Genomic DNA, 21,480 nt, shown 5'->3' with positions numbered 1-21,480 from the left:
TATGCATTAGGAAAAGAGAAGGGGTGAAGGCCATTGTTATCACCAGATGGTCAAGGAAAAAGGAGTAAAGAGACTTAATGACACCAGAAAATCATCAGTGCACATCCATAATGAAGGATGGGCAAATTGACAACTGTGAGGTGAAGGCTGGCACCCCTAAAGACAGGACAATTGATTAAAGCAGAACCAGCACAGGATAACCCTCTTGGAGGTGTATTGGAATGTTTAAGTAACCCTTCTGCCTGTCAGAGTTGGCAGCAACAAGGGCCGGGTTCAATATCTAGGGGATCCATTCCGATAACGCAATGCAAACCGGCTCGAGCCCCCACCCAGTGACCTGGGGCAAATATATACCACCCCCACTGGGCACCTCCAAGAGGCAATACTTCCCCTCTCGCAAGCACATAGTCTGAGTGTAGCAAAAAGCCTTTTAATAACAGAGAGAAACAATGTGGCATTATGTTGGGGAAACACCACCAACAGGATTCATAACACAATCCATGAGCAAAAAACCCACCCCAAGCAAATTGGGGCATGCCCCTTTCCCTTTGGTTCTTGAGTCCAGCAACCGCAAATCACCCAAAGTCCCAGAAGTCCAATGACCCAAAAGTCTCTGTCCCTGGTCAGGGCAGCCCCAGAGTTCGAAAGTTTATCTGCAGAGCTTTACCTCCCAACCTGGGTGGAGATGGGACAGGGGTAAGAGATCATGTAAGGTGCCTGAAGCTGACCTCCCCCCAGCTCCATAGGCCTTTGCTCCGCTCCGCCAGCTGCCCCATGAACTCCTTCCCTCCGCTCCGCAGCCCACCAGCAGTTCCTGCCGTCCTACGAACTGCTCCACCAGCCTGTCCACAAGGCACTCCAGCCGTCCCACAAACTGCTCCACAATATATCTTCAGGCTCCCCCACTACTTAACACAACGCTCAGTGATTTCAGCTCTTAGTCAGTTCAGCTCTTTGGTGAATTCAGCTTGTAGTAGGGGAGCCCCAGTGCTGGTGCACTATCAGCCCAAAGTGAGCTCAGCAGCCTGTAACTAGACTCCTAACGAAATCAAAATTAGCTCTGATATTCCACAGTGGAGAGAGGAGGAAGTGCAATTAGCATGTAAGGCCCTCACCAAGGGGCCCATGCCACCAAGTATTAATACTTGTCCCCAGCCTCTCTCAAGTCAGAGTTTTGGAACCACTGACCCTTGCCTAGCAAGTGCTACTTAGTTGATGGTGAGTCCCTCCATCATAACAAAAGGCCAAGTACAGTTCCCATAATCAGGATAATAATTTATTCTTCCTGCCCCAATAACAGAGACACTGGAGAGACAAAGTGACCATTTGGGCAGCTATGGCCTCATTCTAGGTGGGGTGGGTGTGCCTATGCAAATGAGATCAGCCCCTGAAGTTCTTTTCCACAACTTGCCACACCTCACCACCAGATGTCAGGGTGGAGCTCATCCTGACACTGCTTACATCAACATCAAAAGATACTTCTTAATTGGTGTAACCCAGTCACAAACTGACACAGCAAAATCCAGATTTCAACAGAGAAGAAAGACTAAGAACAGGGTGCTTGGCCATGGGACTTCGGGTTCATCTTGCCACACTGCAGGAGCATCGGATCACAACCGACAGAGCCCTGCTCCCCTCTGCAACCAATGTGGCTGGCCACTAGATAGATCCAGGCTCTGGACTGGTAACTATAAACATCAACTGGCAGGACTGTGTGCATGGGGGGTGTGTGTGAGAGAGATTGAAAAGCATATGTTAACTGTTGTGTTCTCAATAAATGCTGCGTGCTGCCTTCTTCCCTGTAAAGATCCTGTGTGCTTCTTATAAGTATAACCAAGGGGAGTCTCTGACACGCTTCAAACCAAACACATTGATTAAGGTAGAATAAACAGATTTACTAACTACAAAGATAAATTTTAAGTGATTATAAGTCAAGCATACCAAGTCAGATTTGGTCAAATGAAATAAAAGCAAAAAGCATTCTAAGCTGATCTTAACCCTTCTGATGCCCTTACCAACTTAGATACTTCTCACCACAGGCTGGCTGGTTGCCCTTCAGCCAGGCTCTCCCCTTTGATCAGCACTTCAGTCACATGGTGGTTGTAGATGTAGGTGGAAGAGCATCGCAAATGTCTCTTCCTTTGATCATGTCCTTTCTTCCCTCTTGGCGCTCCCCCCCACCCCCTTCAGAGTCAGGTGAGCATGACCTCATTGCAGTCCCAAACTGACCAAAGGAAGGGGGGGTGACTCACTCGAGAGTCCAGCAGATCCTTTGTTGTTGCCTAGGCCAGTGTCCTTTGTTCCTATGGGGCTGGGCTGGGTTTGTCCCATACATGCCCTGATGAGATGTGAGCTGCCACTCAGCTCTTGGAAAATGCCCCCCCCCATTGGGCTTGCTTTAAGCCATGAGGATACATTTTTCAGCCTCATAACTATATACAAGAAATTATAACCTTACTATAACATGTCTATAACCATGCTCAGTGCATCATGAGCCTTCTGAAGACACCCAACATGACAAACTTTGCATTGGATACCACATCATCATTTTACAAGGATGACTATGGGCGTGCTGGATGTTCCCCTGAGGTACAGAGCGTCAGTGACCAATTGCATACCATGAATAACAAGAGGATTGAAATGAGCTGTTTATCTAAACCCTTATGAATAGTTGCCCATAATCTTGCTCCTCTTCAACAGAGATCTCTAGTAAACATTTGGGGCCCTGGAATATTCCTGTTGAGGGTAGAAATTGAATCAGAGAAAATCACACTCCTCAATCTTGTCTATTTATAAAGTCCTGCTTCTCCAAACACAAGAGGAACCAAAAACCAGGGGAATAGCTTCTCTATTTATAGCCTGAGCTGCTTTCAAGCAGCATCGGACCTCAAAGTCCCCTCTCACTTTTTCCAGGGTCATACAACAGGCTCACTGGTTCCTGCTTGGTTTTGTCTGTTCTGTTTGTCTGCACCCTACCTTGTATTACACACCCATCTACCCCCACCTGGTCAGGACAACATCCAGTGGAAACCCCCACTCGCCTGGTGCTAGTTTCTGGCCAGACTCTATTATGCCTTGTATTAAGTGGGGCCCTTTAATTGCTTATAGCAATCTTGTGTGAATGTTCCCTTACCAGTTTCAAATAGGTTTTATCTTGATCCATAACAAGGCTTAACCGAGCTCATAATAGACTACCACTACAGAACTTCTAGTGCACAGTAGCAGGGGGCCCATAGGCAGAGTTTGGGGGGCATAGGCATCCCCCCCAAACTGCAAGCCTCAGGCAGGCAGCCTGCGTGTGCAATGTAACAAGTTCTACAGAGGACACACGAGATGTGCTGCACCCCCTGAGGCAGGGAGTCAGAATTTTGTTTATAAACAGAGTGATTAAGATTAGGAAACAACCTAACAGCTTTTTCTTAAGTTAAATGATCTGTTCCAAGCTTGGTGAATGACAAAATGCAAATTGACTAAATGATAGAAAGTAATTGTATATTTTTCTACAATTGTTTCAATTCTTGAATCAAGAGGTAGTAACAGTTCAGTTCTCTTCTCAAAGGATATTTTTTTTTCTTAGACAAAGGAAATACAGTAGATCTAATCTACTTGGATGTCAGTAAGGCATTTGATACAGTTCCGTATGAGAAATTATTAGTTAAATTGGAGAAGATTGGGATTAATGAGAGAACTGAAAGGTGGGTAAGGAACTAGTTAAAGGGATAACTATAACGGGTCATACTGAAAGGTGAACTGTCAGTCTAGAGGGAGGTTACTAGTGGAGTTCCTCAGGGATCAGTCTTGGGACCAACCTGATTTCCTTTTTTTAATTATTACTGACCTTGGCCCAAAAAATGGGAGTTTGCTAGTAAAATTTGCAGCTGACCCAAAGATTGGCAGGATTGCCAATACTGAGGAAGACTAATACTCTACAAGAAGATCAAGATGACCTTGCAAATTGGAGTAATAGAAATGGGATGATATTTAATAGTGCAAAGTCATGCATTTAGGGACTAACAACAAGAATTTTTGCCATAAGCTGGGGACTTATCAATCGGAAGCGACAGAGGAGGCGAATGACCAGGGTGTATTGGTTGACCATAGGATGACTGAGCCATTAATATGATATGGCTGTGAAAAAAGCTAATACAGCCTAGACTGCATCAGGTGAGGTATTTCCAGTAGAGACAGGGCAGTGTTAATATCCTTATACAAGACACTGATGAGACTTCATCTAGAATACTGTGTGCAATTCTAGTCTCCCATGTTTAAGAAAAATTAATTCAAACTTGAACAGGTGCAGAGAATGGCTACTAGGTTTTCCATTCCTCAGATCATCCTAACTTATGAGAAGAGACTCAGAGCTTGGCTTGTTTAGCCTAACCGATAGCAGGCTGAGGGGAGATATAATTGCTCTGTATAAATACATCAGAGGGCTAAATACCAGGGAGGGAGAGGAGACATTTCAGTATCAATGTGGACCCCAGAACAAATACATATAAATTGGTCCATCAACAAGTTTAGGCTCAAAATTAGGCAAAGGTTCCAAACCATCAGAGGAATGAAGTTCTGGAGGAGCCTTCCAGAGGTGCAGTGGGGGCGCAAAACCTAACTGGCCTCAAGACTGAGCTTGCTAAGTTTATGGAGGGGATGGTATGACAGGACTACTTTCAAAGGCATATGGCCCATCAGCAACTGCCTGTAGCAAAAATCCCCAACAGCTGGAGATGGGACACTAGATGGGGAGGGCTCTAAGTTACTATAGAGAATTCTTTCCTAGGTGTCTGCCTGGTAAGTCTTGCCCACATGGTCAGAGTCTAGCAGATCATCATCATTTAGGGTCAGGAAGGAATTTCCCCCCAGGTCAGATTGGCAGAGACTAAGGGGGGTTTTCACTTTCTTCTGCAGCATGGGATATGGGCCACTTGCAGGTTTAAACTAGTGTAAATGGTGAATTCTCTGTAACTTGAAGTCTTTAAACCATGTTTTGAGGACTCAGTAACTCAGCCAGAGGTTATGGGTCTATTTCAGGAGTGAATGGATGAGGTTCTGTGGCCTGCAATGTACAGGTCAGACTAGATGATCGCAATGGTCCCTTTTGACTTTGTAAGAGTATCTGAGTAAGAGTAGACATTACAATTTTAAACCTAGCCAGTATCCTATAAGTGACTTGCCACAAGATGTCAGAACATGTTAGTATTAGAGCTGAGTGGGTCTAATATTTTTCCTTTCTTTCTTGATATGGGAATTAGAGGCATAGCCAGAAAGGGTTAAGCAGCTTGCAGGCTGATTGACCCAGAGTCAACCATTCGAGAGATGTTAGAACAGTATGTAAATGGTAATTGGGGCTATTCCATGGTAGATAGGCTAGAACTTTGAAATGCAAACCTATGTTGTGAAAATGAGAAGTAATGCTAATTGTATGTGTGTACTCATATCCTGTTTGATGCTAGCCATGTAAACAGACAGTTCCTGTCTGTCACTATAGCTATTATTCAGAGATCAAAAGGGAATATTAACGTTTAAATGAACTGTAAACATAGGATATCACTGTGTTCGTCTCTTTGAAATGTATAATATAATGTGAGAATGCTAGAAAACAGACAATTGCCTTATGTTAACCTGTGTAAATAATTACCAGCGATGTTTAGGAAATGGGTCCACTTCAAAGTCTCCATGAGTGCCTATTGTTCACCTAAGGACTCCAACCTTTCAAAGAAGGCCTGAAACGCTATAAAAGACCGTTGGGTCCTGATTCTGTCATCTCTGACCTGCTTTGTTCTTCATGCAGGGGAAACTTAAGTCGTAAGGCTGAGATCCCAGTCCTAAACTGGAACACCCTGAATATGAAGATTGGACTATAACCTATGAGCTAATTCTGAAAACTCTTTGCAACTACAGTGCTTGCCATCTCTAATATGAATTCAATCTCAAGAACTGTACTCATGTCTGTACATATACTGATCTTTTAACCAATACTTTTTTTTAAATAAATTTTAGTTTTAGTTAATAAGAATTGGCTGTAAGCGTGTATTTGGGTAAACTCCGGAATATTCATTAACCTGGGAGGTAATGTGTCCAATCCTTTGGGATTGGTAGAACCTTTTTTATATTATAAGATTTTCAGTAATCCTCATATTTGACTTACATATCTGGGTGGAGGCCTGAGGCTGGGTTTCTTTAAGGGAATTATGGTGTTGGCTTCTGGGTAACCAGTGAGGTATTATAGAAGCTGGATTGGTAAATCTAAGTATTGGACTATCCACCAGCTTTGGGGATTGTCTGCCACATTCTTTGCAGTTCACCCCATTTGACTGACCTCAGTTGGCTCTCCTGGGACCTCAGTTGCAGCTCCTGTCAGATATTTCTAAGTTATTACCTGCAAAAACTCTAGAGTTTTCAGTTGCCTAAGTAACCATGATTTCAGGGGCTAAAGATGCCTACTTGCCCAAAATTTGAAATGGCACCCCTGCGCAGGCATGGAATTTGTCCCGCAGCACCACATGGGGTGCTGACTGGAACCCTCCCACACCCAATATAGAAGTCAAACTATGCCTACGAGGAGGCCACATAGTGACTTGTGGCAGGCTACAGCACTGTAGATTTACACCCTGACTTGCCATGCACTAAGGCCTGATATATCCTTAAAAATTAGATGAACCTAGTTCCATCACTTGAGGCTGTGGGGAAAATTTCATGCCCTGAGCATCACAGTTAGATTGGCTCAGACTGTAGGGGCAACTAAGTCAACAGACATTTTCTGACTTAGCTGCCATCTCAGGCAAATTACCTACGTCAGCAGAAAAATGCTTTCTATCAGTGTGGGAAGCATGTACACTAAAGAGGCATATCTACAGCTATCCTTTTGGAGTGCTGGTAGTGTACACCCAGCCTGAGTCTCCATGTGGATGAGCCCTAAATTCTTCAGATAAATTATTCACAATGAAGAATTCAAGCAGCTCTGATAATTAATTACCTTTTTATGTATGGCTATTCAGCCAATTCACTCTGTCTCACCTGAGCATATTCAAGCCAATCTAAATTAATGTTGAATAAGATGTAAATCTGAGGTAATGCTTAAGCATGGTGAGAGAACTCATGTTTGTGAGCTACCCTTCGTAGGATGCTCAGGTGAACGAGGCAATGAACACAAGACTAGATAGCAGCAGTTTTTTCTAATATCTTCTCCATGGCAATAGCAAGTATGTGTTCATTTTGGCTTTTTCCCTGAGTTGCTCTAATGCATCTCACATTGGCTTGACTTTTCTATAGCAAAGCACCCCTCTCTCTTAGTATTACCATAGCAGGGACCAGGACCCCTTTGTGCTAGGTGCTGTACAAACATAGAATAAAAAGACAGTCCCTGCCCCAAAGAGCTTACAATCTCCATAAGATTGAGACAACAGACCGAGATGGTGGAGAAGAGTACAAGGAAACAAGAGACAGTACTGGTCAGCCTGACCAGACACTTGTGTGGTGAGACCACTGTCAAAAGTTCTGCAGGCATCAGAGAAAACTGGAATTTTTGAAGGAGGATAATGTTACTTTTGCAACGGTTTCTCTTTTTAAAAATAAGATACTGCTATCATCTTTCTTTCTTTTGTCAGATCTCAATGGGAACACATTAGATGTTAGGCAGAGAGCTCACGCTAATTGAAAATAAGCAGACAAACTGCATGACCCAGTCAGTGTCAATACTATGAACATTTTTCCTGTTTAGCATAATGTTCTTCCTTCCTCCATTAGAAATGTGGATCTGAATTCTTCTCTGTATCCATAATGACAGTAGCAAACAATTGCAAAGAGGGAGCCTTTGACAATGGATGTTTGGCTCAACCCATTTGTTGTGGAATTGCACCTCCTATTAGCTTCTACTGGCTGTATTCCAACTTCCCCAGTTTGTATTCGGTCTACTTAATTCCCTTATTTCACTTAAGGTAACCATTTCATCTCCTTAAAATGCTGTTTGAGCATCTGGCTCTATCATTTATTACAGATTTGTGCAGCACCTGGCCCAGTGCAGCCCTAATCTGGCTGAACCTTTTAGGTGCTACTGTAATATAAATAAACTATTTTGTTTCTACCCTGGTGATGGATGCTTTTTTAGTGGTAAGTTAAGTGATTTCTGTAAAGTGCTTTGTGTTCCTCCTGTATGAATGTAAAATCACTTTAGTTCTTTTTTTCTTTTTAAACTGCATCATGCAAATCTGGTATGAAGAAAGCATCCAATTTTCAAACTGCCTAGACATACCACATGCCACTTGGCCATGTTTTTGTTGTGCTGGGGGTCCAATAACATGCGTCTTGCTGAACCATAGTTAAGGTTGAGCCAAACTCCCACAGAAGTGGAAGGCTGGGGAGTTTTGTTTTGTCACCTTTTAGCAAATTCTTCTCAAGATACACAGATTAAGTGTTGGTGAGTGGGAATCTTAGAGTATTTCAGTTACTGTACTCTATCAGCCCATCTCATCTTTCATGGATTAATAGGTTTGATTATGCTCTGAATAACAAATCAGAGCAAGTGTGCTGAATAGGCCACCCTTTATGCGGCTAACCCAAAGTATTTATTAAAATTGGACCTGAATTACAACATATCCAAACCCCCTTGGACTACAGAGAAACTTCAGATTTGGATTTATAATCTTTCTGTAATTTCTCAGACATAATTTGGTTCTCTGTCCCTCAACATTATATTACAGCACAGTGATTATGGAGATATGCAGATCTGACACAATTAAAAAAAAAAAGTGAAAACCTTGAGGAAACCCTTTCAGCACACCATCCAGTGCCATATAATCACATGGTACTTAAAAGTTCCTGGTGGGGAGGGAGAAGCTCACTGAAAGGCTTTTTTTTTTCTTCTTAAATCTGAGTTTTAGGGTAAGTCTACACTGAAGTTGTCGACAACTTTTGTCTTTCACACGTACTTAAGTGAAAGACAAAAGTTTTGCCGACGCAAGTGCCAGTGCGACTTCTGTTGGCAGAAGCGCTCTCCTGCCATCAAAGCTGATGCTGCTTGTGGGGCTGGAAGTATTTTGTCTGCAAAAGTACCGAAAAAGAGCATTTACACATGCTGCTATTTAGCGACAAGACTGTGTCAACACAACCTTGTCGCTAAAAGCTGCGTGGTGTAGACAAACCCCCAGGCCATGTGAAACTGAACACCAACAAAAGACTGTATAAACTTAGGTTTCAGAGTAGCAGCCGTGTTAGTCTGTATTCGCAAAAAGAAAAGAAGTACTTGTGGCACCTTAGAGACTAACCAATTTATTTGAGCATAAGCTTTCGTGAGCTACAGCTCACTGAATGCATCCGATGAAGTGAGCTGTAGCTCACGAAAGCTTATGCTCAAATAAATTGGTTAGTCTCTAAGGTGCCACAAGTAATCCTTTTCTTTGTATAAACTTAAGATTCCATCTCTTGTGTGATAATCTGCAGGCACAAGTTAAGCAGGAGCAGTGGAGACATAAATTCTGGTCTTTGGTTATTTACCTTATGTTATGATCCTTGTTTGCTTAAAACCTTGTATTTGTGAAGATCAACTGAAAAAGTTACTGAAAAGTCTCTTGGACCGCTAGCTCAGATAATCAGGCACATATGCAAATATTACCAAGCAACTGTATACAGCAGATACTAACAGCCACTAATTGACTACTGTGACTTCCAGAACAATATAACCACTCCATATAATAAAGAAGCAAATTAAATTTTCTGCCCAGTGAACAGTTCTTGTTAAAATTATGATCCATCAAAATTATGGATGCAGACACAAGATGCATTTATACATGCACAGGCATTTGTCGCTGTTCAGTTTATAAAGCAATGTTTATCCTTTGCAATAAACTTTAAAAGCTGTTTATAAAAGTATAGCTGTATTCAAATGTATTACATTTAAAATCAGAAATTTAGAGCCAATGTCAGAGATGATGAAGTCTTTGTGTAAACTACCTCTTCTCACGCAACTGGTAGTTATATGCTGAGGGCAAAAGGATGGGTTTATAGTGGAAAAGCAACCAAAAGGAGGGTATAAAATATACCAGCTTTCCTGTTGGTTGCCTTTCTTGCTAAAACCCATACTCCATCCTCTTTGCATCTCCATTACCTTGAGTTACCACTGTGTAACTTAAGCCATCATTTATGTTGCCTCTGAATTTGAGCTGGCTTGTCACTCTAGAATAATATTTGGTAACACCCCTTATTTTGAGGAGAGTACCTACAGATTTCAAAAGCTGGTATTCCCCACACTCATTTCTATGCTGCAAAACTTCTTGTTAATGACTTGGAGTCCCTGTAAAGACAATTTCAGGGATATTATCAGGATGTATTATGGAGTGGCAGTAGCTATTCCACAGCTAAGGTTGAAGACTCACCTCTTTCCTTGAGGGCGGGGGAGAGGATGTGGGTTCAGGTTAGGGGCATCCATGCTAAGGTAGATGAGTTAAGTACAGGTTAATTAGCTCAAAGATAGAGTTCAGTGGCAGGCTTGGGAAGGGAACTTGACAGGAGCAGGAAGCCCACTGCTTGCATGACCAGGGACAAAAGGGGGTCAGGAAACATCTAAAGGCCTGTAACCGATCACTTTCCTTATGTGGAAGGAGTAGACCATTTGATTTCCCCAACCATGCAACTGGGATATAGAGAGGTCTCTTAAACAACACCATGATCTATTGTCTGGCTTATAAAAGAAAACAAAATACAGGTACAGTGCAATTTAGTATTTTCATACTAATTATCCCTAAAGGTGCCTTAGCCCTTGTCTACACTATGAGTTTAGGTCGAATTTAGCAGCATTAGAGCAATTTAATCCTGTGCCCGTCCACACGACAAAGTCATTTTTGTCAACTTAATGGGCTCTTAAAATCTCTTTCTGTACTCCTCCCCGATGAGGGGATTAGCGCTTAAACTGACATTGCCGGGTTGAATTTGGGGTAGTGTGGATGCAATTCAATGGTATTTGCCTCCAGGAGCTATCCCAGAGTGCTCCATTGTGACTGCTCTGGACAGCACTCTCCACTCGGATGCACTGGCCAGGTAGACAGGAAAAGCCCTGCGAACTTTTGAATTTCATTTCCTGTTTGGCCAGCATGGCAAGCTGATCAGCACAGGTGACCACAGAGTGCCAGAATCACAAAAAAGCTCCAGCATGGACCAAATGGGAGGTACTGGATCTGATCGCTGTATGGGGAGACGAATCCATGCTATCAGAACTCCGTTCCAAAAGACAAAATGCCAAAATATTTGAAAAAATCTCCAAGGGCATGAAGGACAGAGGCTATAACAGGGACCTGCAGCAGTGCCGTGTGAAACTTAAGGAGCTGAGGCAAGCCTACCAAAGAGTCAAGCGCCCGCTCAGGGTCAGACCCCCAGACATGCCGCTTTTATGATGAGCTGCATGCAATTCTAGGGGGTGCCCCTACAACTACCCCACCCCTATTCATGGACTCCTGTATGGGAGTCTCACGCAAAAGGGATGAGGATTTTAGGGATGAGGAAGATCACGCACACCAGGCAAGTGGAGAAACTGTTCTCCCTGAGAGCCAGGAACTGTTGATCACCCTGGAGACAGTACCCTCCCAACCTGGGCTCCCAGACCTTGAAGGCAGAGAAGGCACCTCCTGGTGAGTGTACCTTTGTAAATATAATACATGGTTTAAAAGCAAGTGTGTTTAATGATTAATTTGCCTTGAAGACTTGGGATGCATTTGTGGCCAGTACAGCTACTGGAAAAGTCTGTTAACGTGTCTGGGGATGGAGCAGAAATTCTCCAGGGACATCTCAATGAAGCTCTCCTGGAGGTACTCCCAAAGCCCATGGTAGGACACTTTGCCAGGCCGGTAGCACATAGTCCGGAATCATTGCATAAGAAAGCCTGGCAGCGTATGGTCCCGGTGTTTGCTGGCATTCAAGCAACATCCGTTCTTTATCTCTCTGGGTTATCCTCAGGAGAGTGATATTTATGGTCACATGGTTGAAATAGGGGAATTTTATTAAGGGGACATTCAGAGGTGGCCGTTCCTGCTTGGCTGTTTGCCTGTGGCTGAAAAGAAGCCATCCCTGCTATTAGCCACGTGGTGGGGGGAGGGGTGAACCGATCATCCCAGAGAATCGGGTGTGTGGGCAGGGGTTAGTTGGGTTTGTGCTGCATGTTAACCTGAAAACATCAGCCCCTCCTTTTAAATGGACAATGTGTCTTTTTAAATACTACTCTCCCTTTTTTTCATCCTGCAACTGCAAATGTTTCAATGCTGCCACTATCCTCTCCGTCCCAGATAAGAAGGTGAAAAAAACACACTCGCGATGAAATGTTCTCTGGGCTCATGCAGTCCTCCTGCACTGAAAGAGCCCAGCAGAATGCATGGAGGCAGACAATGTCAGAGTCCAGGAAAGCACAAAATTAATGTGAGGACAGATGGCTGGAGCAACAGGAGAGGTGGCGGCAGCGTGATGAAAGGAGGCAGGATGCAATGCTGAGGCTACTGGACAATCAAACTGATATGCTCTGGCGTATGGTTGATGTGCAGGAAAGGCACAGACCGCCACTGCAGCCCCTGTATAACCAACTGCCCTCCTCCCCAAGTTCCATAGCCTCCTCACCCAGACGCCCAAGAATGCGGGAGTTGGGGGGGCGGGCCTCCGGGCACCAACCACTCCACCCCAGAGGACTGCCCAAGCAACAGAATGCTGGTATTCAATAAGTTTTGAAGTGCAGTATGGCCTTGTCCTTCCCTCCTCCCCCACCCCTCCTGGGCTACCTTGGCAGTTATCCCCCTATTTGTGTGACGAATTAATAAAGAATGCATGGATTTGAAACAACAATGATTTTATTGCCTTTGCAAGCAGTGATCGAAGGGGGGAGGGTAGGGTGGTTGGCTTTCAGGGAAGTAGAGTGAACCAAGGGGGTGGGTTTTCATCAAGAAGAAACAAACAGAACTGTCACACTGTAGCCTGGCCAGCCATGAAACTTGTTTTCAAAGCTTCTCTGATGTGCAGCATGCCCTGCTGTGCTCTTCTAACCATCCTGGTGTCTGGCTGCGTGTAACCAGCGGCCAGGCGATTTGCCTCAACCTCCCACCCCGCCATAAACGTCTCCCCCTTACTCTCACAGATATTGTGGAGCGCACAGCAAGCAGTAATAACAATGGGAATATTGGTTTTGCTGAGGTCTAACCAAGTCAGTAAACTGCGCCAGCGCGCCTTTAAACATCCAAATGCACACTCTAACTCCATTCTGCACTTGCTCAGCCTATAGCTGAACAGCTCTTGACTACCGTCCAGGGTGCCTGTGTACGGCTTGATGAGCCATGGCAATAAGGGGTAGGCTGGGTCCCTAAGGATAACTATAGGCATTTCAACATCCCCAACAGTTATTTTCTGGTCTGGGAAGTAAGTCCCTTGCTGCAGCTCTTCAGACAGACCAGAGTTCCTGAAGATGCGAGCGTCATGCACCTTTCCCAGCCATCCCACGTTGATGTTGGTGAAACATCCTTTGTGAACCACCCTTGCTTGCAGCACCATTGAAAAGTACCCCTTTCAGTTTATGTACTGGCTGCCTTGGTGCTCCGGTCCCAAGAGAGGGATATGCGTTCTGTCTATAGCCCCACCACAGTTAAGGAATCCCATTGCAGCGAAGACATCCACTATGACCTGCACGTTTCCCAGAGTCACTAACCTTGATAGCAGAAGCTCAGTGATTGCATTGGCTACTTGGATCACAGCAGCCCCCACAGTAGATTTGCCCACTCCAAATTGATTCCCGACTGACCAGTAGCTGTCTGGCGTTGCAAGCTTCCACAGGGCTATCGCCACTCGCTTCTGAACTGTGAGGGCTGCTCTCATCTTGGTATTCTTGTGCTTCAGGGCAGGGGAAAGCAAGTCACAACATTCCATGAAAGTGCCCTTACGCATGCGAAAGTTTCACAGCCCCTGGGAATCATCTCAGACCCGCAACACTATGCAGTCCCACCAGTCTGTGCTTGTTTCCTGGGCCCAGAATTGGCGTTCCAAGGCATGAACCTGCCCCATTACCCCCATGATGTCCAAATTGCCAGGGCCCGTGCTTTGAGAGAAGTCTGTGTCCATGTCCTCATTACTCTCGTCACCGTGCTGCTGTCACCTCCTTGCCTGCTTTTGCAGGTTCTGGTTCTGCATAAACTGCATGATGATATGCGAGGTGTTTACAATGCTCATAACTGCTGTGGTGATCTGAGCGGGCTCCATGCTTGCCGTGGTATGGCGAGACAAGAGCAGAGTGGCAGCGGAAGCGGTGGTTGGAAGACCAGGTTTTTCCGACCTATTGCACCGTCTGCTTCCAGAGCAGGAGAGCAGAGTGGCAGCGGAAGCAGTTGTTTGATGACTATGGTTAGTAGTTCTACTGCTGAAAGCAGTATGGTGCCCACATGGAAAAAAGGCGCAAAACGATTGTCTGCTGTTGCTTTCACGGAGGGAGGGGTGACTGACGACATGTACCCAGAACCACCCACGACCTATCAGGTTTTTTTTCCCTATCAGGCTATTGGGGCTCAACCCAGAATTCCAATGGGCGGTGGGAACTGTGGGATAGCTACCCACAGTGCATCGCTCCGAGAGTCGACACTAGCCTCGGCACTGTGGATGCACTCTGCCCACTTAATGCACTTAGTGGGGACACACACAATCGACTGTATAAAAATCACTTTCTAAAAAAATCGACTTCTATAAATTCGACCTAATTTTGTAGTGTAGACATACCCTTAGACACAAGTAATGAATCACTGGTCCAAAGGTGATATACATCTGCTGGGGTGTTGGTAGCAAATAAGATCTGGTCTCACCATGTTACAGGATGGAAGACGTTCTGAACAAGATGAGAGAGATACTTGCATGTTTTCCCTTCCTCCCCCAAAGAAAAAAGAATCCCTCATTGCTGCTGTTGCTAGCTGTGAACTGAGGAGGCTCTAGAGATAAGGTAGCCCAGTGCAAATACAACTGACTTGTGTGGTGGTTTTTTTTTGTTTAATTAACTGTAAACTCTAATCAACATGTCTTCTTATGGACCAGACCCTCAGCTGGAGGGGCATTGTTCCATTTTTAAAGTTATGGAGCTATGGTGACTTACACTGTGTATACCTGCACAGGTTGGATTCTGCCCTCAGTTACACTAGTTCAATTACATTGTCATCATTAGGTGTAAATGAGGGCAGAATCAGATCCCCAGTCCACACTGAGTATTTAAGTAATAATGCTGAATAATGTAATGGGCCAAACATTGAGCAAAAGATTACTGCACAGGCTCAGATGCATTGAGGAAGGAGGACAATTTGGGGGCCAAGGGCGGGGAAGAAAGAATGAGGGGTCTACATAAGGTGCTTTTGAGAATAAATTTGTGGCAGTTTGAACACAGTTGCTTTCTGAAGTAGTGCAAATCACTTTTGCTGCTGCCTTTGCTGTCTAATTCTGTTTTGTGTTCAAATAACTCCTACATGCACACTACAAGTAAAAATAGACTAAGCAAGAACATCATGAGTCTCCGTCTACTCCTTTCCCTCCCAACAAAGAAATAACCTAAGCCCAATAGTCAGTTCTTTCCTAACTGTTTGAAAGCCAGAATAGTGTATGCTACAGGATACAATATATTTGATAACAGTATAGCATTTATTGGACTAAGCTGGAGAAATTCATAGTTCAATTTTTGTCAGAAAAGAGAACACTTCTGAGCTCTGACTCATTTTAATATGTGAAGAATCTAAAATATAGTGTAATGATCCTGCAATACAAAATCTGTTATACACTTGCTGCTCACATTTGAAAGAACCACTAATTATTTTTGCAAAAGATTTACAGCCAAAGTAACTTGCACCAGGACTTCTGATGACCATAAGTGAACTAAGTGAACTAAGGGGAACTGTTTTCCATCATTAATTTTAACCTGTAATATTTTGCCAAGATGGCCTCTCTGCTATGCTCTTCACCTCAGTTTCAATTTGTTCCGCTGATTTGAGCATAAATTCTTATGTGGTCTTAACTTAAAATATATCATCACACTTCATTAAAAACAGCATCCCAAGTGTTCTCAGACTTTAAATTGGTTCTGTCATTCTCACTCCTAACTTTAGGAATCCAAATTAAACAAACAGGGTAAATATTAGAGGGGTCATCACCTTATAGGAGCTATGTTGCATTCCACTCCACCCCAAATAGGGCAGTATCTTAACTGGTTAAACTAATCAACTGATAAAGGAAATTTGGAAATCCATACTGAAACTCTCTTAATGATGCTCTAGGCTTGTAAGAAGCCTAATATTTACCATATTTCTTTAAAATGTCAAATAGGCAAGTATTTTTGATGTACATTAAATCATTCTACAGTCAACTTTTCCAGTATTTTTCTTATCACAGCACACATTCTGCACTATACTTCTAATTTTTCTACCAGCTCTCTTCACAGTCCTCTAGCCTCAGAAATAGCATTTATGGGCTCCTTTGTCATAAGAATGATGGACATGACACACCATCTCAAAGGCAGAGGTATGAAGTATGGAAGGAGAGGGGAACGGGAAGAAATCTTCAGGACTCTTACAGGGAGATACTGGAACCCCAAGGCCCTCAGTCTTAAAAACGGGATCTACCACTTGGATATATAATGAGAACCTTCATTATTTTTCTGTATTAATCTTATCTGAGATGTAAACCTTTGTGTAGCGTTAATGCCTAACTTAATTTTAAAGGGAGGAAGCAAAAGGAATAGAGAGCCAGACTGAGTCCTGAACAGAAGCCTGACTGACCAATAAAATAAACAAAGGAGATCAGATCAGGAGATACAATGGAAGGCCAGCCATGTAATGTCACTTAGGAATAATCCAGCCATAAAAGCTCTACAGTACCAGAAGTCATTTGGGTGGAAATGTAGCCCAATATTCAGTGAAATTCTCAAAACTTCATAACTCTAGGCCTCATAGTTCCAATCTCCTCACTGGCTTCCATTTCTTGGGTTTATGAAATGGTCAGCTTGCTTTGTGCCACAAGAAACTTGATGTGATAGGTTTGAAACTGTTTGCACTGGAGCCACTGAATTGGCAGCCAGAAAAAGGTTGGATGGAGGATGTGCAGCCAGGAATGAAGGACCACACACCTGATAAGGAATAGCAGTTGAGGTACACTGCCTAAAAGGGGTGTGTGTATGTGGCATAGATGCCTACCTGCCAGAGTACGGGAAGTGCTCTTGTACTCACCTATCCTCACAACCGCCCAGAGGAGTCGCTGACACAAATTCCTAGGAAGTCTAGAAAAAGTGTGGCTTAGCGGCTTTCAGGGATGCTTCCTATCACCATTGGGTGGTAGGACATCTAATCTTTTATCAGAAGAATAGCATTTCGAACTGTGTAGTGGCTCCCTAGTGTTGAAGTGTTAATATTTATCAAGAGGCCACATCTTAAGGTTGGACTTAAACCCATGGCATTCTGGACTAGCCCTGTGAGAGCTATTAATATAGCCACAACAATCCCTGCAGTAACAAATTTAGAAAGGAGCGGCTTCTCATATAGGGAACTTGACCAGCATAGATACTTTATATTGGAATTATTATTCTATTGTAACTTTATTCAGGAATAGTTGCATTTTCTACAATGACATAAAGCGGAATATCATTCTGAAATAATTACCATCTTTCTCCCCGTAGTGGCACTTTTCCTCTATTGTGAACAAAACCGCTGTATTGATACTAAAGTATATGAAATGGCTGGTGAAAAGGCTGCAAATGTTACAGCTGTGTCCTCTGTAGCCAGGTTTCACATTAGCAAAGAGCCCAGCTCTAACAAGCCAGCCCAAATAGGGCAATGAGCATTTGGGCTGACTTATTCTCCTCTTGTGTGGAAATCACACTGGAAGAAGGGCACAGTGAACAAACAAATACTAATGCCCACAGCTCTGTAAGGACAGCAGGTGTGCGGAGGCAGTGGGCTCAGAATATCTGAATCCTACAAATGTCCAGTCTCTAATGGGGAGGCACTTTCCATCCACACATCCCACAGCAGCCCAGGCAGCATGCTAGTCTACAGCATGCTAGACTACTGATCATTCTGAAGAGGTGTGTCAGGGCAGGGCACACTGGGGAGCCCCTGCCCTTTTACATGGGGGTGGTGCAGGGAATGTAGCACATAGAGCATCTCCTCACCAAGCCCTCCAATTTACCCTTTTCCACATGACCTGTGGGTCACATCATATATTTTTAGAGGGGGCAGAGAGATGGCACATCCTATGTAACTGCTTTTCCTCTGCGTCTGGTCTCACTGCAGCTTCCCCACCCAGTTCTTCCCTCCCTATTGGGGGAGATGATAAAAGGCATTGTTTTCCATAGCCCTATTGCAAGTGAAAAATGTTGTTTTTTTTTAAAATCTGGTAACCGTACAGTAATTAAATAAAACTTTCTGCTACATGAGGTAAGTGTCTTCTGTCTTCCCACAACACTTGACCCTTAATCAAAAGCATATGTAGCTTTCTTGTGCTTGCTGACTCTTATTCTTCATTATGTTACAGTTGGGTGTTGGATTGTTTGGGCCAAATCTTGATCACATGGAAGTAAAGGGCAAAACTCCTACTCTCCAGTGGGACCAGGATCTGTCCCTTAGTTTGGCTTCTGGTCAGTTGAGATTGGATTTATTTATTTTTTTTAAAGATGCAAGAAGAAATATTCTGACAGACCAAGAGGACGGAGCTGTGGTATCCCAAATCTGTTTTATTGAGATCAGGACATGTGGAGTAATTCTACAGGCCACCCTCTGATACATAGTAGAACTATGGACTAAAAACTCTAGCATATTCAGGTAGAAATGTCAGTTTTGCAAACAAAGGGTGGGCAGATCAGCTGTAATCCAGTTCTCACCTTCCACAACCCAGATTTTTCCAATCTGAAGGGACTGGAAAGGGGAAGAACTGGTTCTGTGCATGACTTGGTTTGCCACCTATTAATTTTTTTAAAATAGTTTTGCTACTAAGCTGTACAACATCCTAATGTAATGGTTGCAAAAGTAGCATAAGCCAATACAAATCATCCTTTGTGGTTTGACATGTTTGCTGTCTGGGGACATTGTTAAAAATTGGTATAACCCAATCTCTCAAGTGTTTGTACATCCTTTTAAAGTAGAATTGCTGTGAATTATAAGTACTGCTTTACAACCTTATATTTCAAGGTGCTTAGTTCAGTGGGATTTGGGCTGGGGGAGGGAGAGGGTCTCCCGCGGCAATCTATCCCTTTCAGGATTGAGCAACTAACTTTTATGCAAGGTAACATTGTTTACATAGCCAGGGTGTGATAGGATCAGTCATACAAACTAAACTGAAATGAACAGGAACATGAATGTGCTGAAGTGCACCATTACTTATTTTCCTGTTCTTTGTCACTTATTTAAATGAAGCTTTTTTTTTAAATTATTTGATTGTAGCAGATTGACTTAAATCTGGAGGTACAATGCTGCCAGTTTACTAATCTCTGCTTATTCCCAATGTATTCCACTGATAACTTTATTGAAGTGTAGAAGCCTGTTTAGTTACCCTCAATACATTAAACTCCTGCATTTCAATTGTCCTGTTTTAGGTTTTCTTAAGCATGTAATTGTGCCAGCACCAGCAGGATATCCTAAAGAACAAAGGCAGCTGTTTTGTAACATACACATTCCAGGACACTTTAATTATTGACTGAATGTGTAAATAATTGATGGCTCACAAAGGCATCAGTGAAAGAGCACTGGAAAGTGTTACACTAGTTGGCTTGGAATGTGGTGGGGTCAGGGCTCTCTAAAGAATAATACTTCATTCTTTCCTTCCTGATTTGAAAGTTGCTATGTTTTTTGAACTGCAAAAACAATACACTAAAAACAACCAGTAGAATAAAAAACAACCAGTAGCTGCCCCTCACAAATACCAAGCGAAGTATGAGCATCATTAGATAAAGGTGTGTGTGATAACAAATGTGAATTCCGTTTTGTCTACACGTGTAACAACTGAGAAATAAGGATAATCTACTTGTGGTTTTGGCTGCAGATTTGGTGATGCCACCACTCATACTAACTCCTCAAGTGAGAAGAAGAAATGTGCTAACTGTCACACTGCAAAGCCAAGTTTCACATAAATGAAAACCCAACTGATAACTGACTTGAGCCTAACAGCACTGCTTGAGTAATGAAGACAAATAGTGTGCATTTCACTCCATCCATAAAATAACTTTGGAAAACACACTGCAGTTAGAGGTCTGTATTTATGTAGCTCTGATTCTGCTTTCTGTGTATTTACTTACTTCATGGAGCATTCCCATATTACTGAAGGCCTGACAATGCAGCAATGGGCGGTACTGAACTTCTGATTGAGAAAGGGAGTCTGTGGTATCCAGGGCAGACCACAAGATGTAGGGAGACAAATGGAAAAACTGGATTAACTGGTAAGAGATTGAGTAGTGAGGGACAGGTGAGCTTAAATGGTATGATGGGGGCATTCCTCTGTCTAGGACAGGAAAGGGGAACTACTCCTAGAATACATATTGTGGGTTTTAGTCCATAAATTTATGGTCTGACCCATATTATAGTGCTAAACTGCTTTGGGAATGTTTGGAAGTAATGTATAGAACACTTATTAATAAACAGAGGATTAAAGCAGTGGGACTGGTATCTACAATTTCCCTGTCACCACAGCATGGAAGAAAAATTATTTTGTATCAGAGCTTTGCCAAGCTGTCTTGGGCCTGGGCACTGATCTCAAGGGCTTGGGGTTAGTGCCAACATTTTTGGATTGTTAATCAAAGGTTTTCACCTTTTATTTAGCTGTGACACTGGGTCCTTTCCCCAGAACTGAACAGCTCTGTGTAGCTCAAAAGCTTGCCTCGCACCAACAGAAGTTGATTCAATTAAAGATATTACCTCATCCACCTTGTGTCTCTACTATCTTTGGACCCACAAAGCTACAACACTGCAAACAAAAGTTTTGTTTTTTTTTCCCTCCCGGCCTATTGGGCTGGGCAGAATGTAGAATGGTTCCCCTCCCCCCGCCACACCTATCAATAAAAAATGAGCAGTAGGGGGTTTAGTAAGTTAAACAAAAAATCATTATTCAAATCATGTTGGTGGGTGTCACAATTCACTAAAGTTAATAGAAAATCATCATTCTTACTGCTTAGAACAAAAACTTGATTCTAGTATGTCAGAGTGGCTGGTGTCCCCTTTAAGGGAAGCGGGGTCCAGCTCCCAAAGGGCTGCTAGGCGACGGAAGGGGAATTGTGATGTAGTCCAACGTAAGTCAAGTTAAATATTCATTTGTTCTAGCCAGTAGACTGTTATGTAGTATCTCTTTAAATAGTCTGGGAGACATTTAATCAGTTTGGTTTCTCCACATTTTTTAATCTTATGTAGAGAACGGACACAACAGGTTTGGGGTTTTTTTTGTTTGTTTTTTTTACACCTCTGCTGCTTTGCATTTAGCATCATGCCTTTGTGTGATATTGATCAACAAGGCGGACAGAGC

General features: G+C 43.2%; 1 long non-coding RNA gene across 2 annotated transcripts in view; it reads right to left on the bottom strand.

Annotated features, from left to right (window-relative positions):
- LOC311518956 overlaps window positions 1–21,480 on the bottom strand; it is a 63,860-nt gene that overhangs the window by 34,611 nt on the left and 7,769 nt on the right. The window lies entirely within an intron of this gene.

The sequence above is a fragment of the Lepidochelys olivacea genome (assembly GCF_965140295.1).
Source record: "Lepidochelys olivacea isolate rLepOli2 genome assembly, chromosome: 3".
Lineage (NCBI taxonomy): Eukaryota > Metazoa > Chordata > Testudines > Cheloniidae > Lepidochelys > Lepidochelys olivacea.
The sequence above is the reverse complement of the archived record's forward strand: the minus strand, read 5'-3'. Positions and strand labels throughout refer to the sequence as shown.